Below are 2,192 nucleotides of genomic sequence, written 5' to 3'. Positions count from 1 at the left end.
TTCCCTGTGAAATCAGATGCTGTTTGAAGAAAATATGAGGCATCCTCAGCACGGGAGAATTCAAATCAGAGTTCAGGGCTCTAGTACACACCGAAATCACCACCTCCTCATTCGTAAGTGAAGGATTCTCCCTGGGATCTCTCACGCACATTCCTCCCCTTTAATCATCTGTCATGCATTTTAATAGCCTGCTACAAAATCCTTTTGAGAAGGGTATATAATTATGCTCCACCCACATGCACAACCTATAGGAACTGAGGAGGAAGAGGAGAACAGGGAGAAATGCAGAATCTCACTGAGCTGTCCAAACTGTTATAACCTCCTTTAAGCAAAACCTTGAACGGATAAACTTAGTTGCCCCTTCCCCAAGTGTGGGAATGGGTACACTGGAAAAATGGCGCATTCTTAAATTAACTTTGTCTAGAACAACAGCAAACATAAGAAAACTGTTTTTTAAACACAAAAACTTTATTTCAAGCTCCTAACCTGTGAGGGATCCTGAAAAGAAAGACTAACTACTTTAATGAAATTAAGATCACATATACCTGGGCTTTTATTACCTACGAAGGCTAACCAAACTTACCTAACTCAGGTAACTACACCATGCCAAGAATTTTCTTTTGAGCATTTCAGTAAAGGGCAGCTGATATACACATAAATGAACGACAAAATATACTTATCAGACAAAACAAACATTAGAATAACATTTATTTAATCATTGCTCAGGAAACAACGCTGTTGCAATGCTTGATGCATACTCCTATCCTATAGATCTGTGCTGCTGTGGAGTCCATACGCAAGCACATCAGTCCCGCCCAAAAAAACACTTTGTACTTTGGAAAACTTGCACCAACTACACATGCCTTTTTAAAAGCACAGAATCTGAGGCACAGTTATTCAGATTTATTCAGTAATAAGTATCCCTTATGAAAACTGTACATTTTGCCAGAATGTATTCCTTCACTTGCCTATTTTTTTTGTTTTTTACACCTAACCTCAAGAGAGATTAGGCAGGCCAGTTTACATTGCCGAAAAGTTACATTCAAGCAGCTACCATCCCCAACACCTCATCTCCATTCCTGGCTGCAGGGTCCATTCCCTCTCTGCATACGCTTGAACTGATGCCTGCTCAAACAGGTAGTAAACCAGTTCAGCATGCTGACCTTGACAAAAACTGATCACCTTTTTTGAGGACTTAACTTGGCGTGAACTCATCTCCCTGGTAGAGAAAAAAGGGTAGAAATAAAAGGCTAAGTAAGGCCAGTTCAACAAAAACTTCTAGTTAGGTAAGCTGCTGCGTACTCAAAGAGACAGCTCCTTAGAAAAGTGAACCATCTTTCAAAAAATTTGCAAAATTCAGTCTGAACAGATTTAAGTTTAAGCAAGCAACAATACTTAGCAATACCATAATACTTACGTTTCCTGTGTGATAACTGAAAATATTAGGGTAGTGAGCCAACTGCAATTATTAAACTTGGAAATAAAAGCAGTTTCTCTTCCACTCCTAGCCTCAGTCTGACATAACAGAAAATACTACCTTTTCTTTTTCTGGATTGCTTTTGGAGGCTTCTATCATTCTACTTCAATAGACATGCTAGGAAGGATGAACGCTTACACGTTCACAGAACATATACTTGAAATATATGCAGTGTGGATCTCCTTTTAAAAGAAGAACACTTTTAAAAGACTAAAATTTAGGCAAAACTGATCAGCACACTGACAAGCTGGAGTATCTCAGCATAAAGGGAGGTGTTTTGCTGTAAAAAGTGTGGCTGTTGAACAGGAAAAAACCACCTGCCTCTGGTGAGCATCTAAATAAAACAAGTTACTAAGGAACAGTCAGCTATTAGCAAGTTAGCACTGCACATCAGAAAACCAGTTTGTAGAGCCAGTAGGGCTGCTATGCCACTGCTGGTAAGACCATTGTGACGCACAGCTCCTTTATACTGTATGTTTTACTCTAAACTTTTAAAGAACTACGCTCCTACAACCACTTTCCAGAAAGAGGACTTTATTCCAACACACGCAATCTGTATCTCTCCGCAGACTTTAAACCCCATTAAATCCAGCCGCCGGTGTGTAACCGGGCACGGCGATCTGCGCCCGGCCGAGCCACCCCGACAACCCCCAGCCAACGGGGATGGCCCCCCCGCCGCCCCGACAGCAAACCTTGCTTTCGGTTTCCAACTGCA

The sequence above is a fragment of the Fulmarus glacialis genome, unplaced genomic scaffold, assembly GCF_000690835.1.
Source record: "Fulmarus glacialis isolate BGI_N327 unplaced genomic scaffold, ASM69083v1 scaffold6313, whole genome shotgun sequence".
Classification (NCBI taxonomy): Eukaryota; Metazoa; Chordata; class Aves; order Procellariiformes; family Procellariidae; genus Fulmarus; species Fulmarus glacialis.
The sequence above is the reverse complement of the archived record's forward strand: the minus strand, read 5'-3'. Positions refer to the sequence as shown.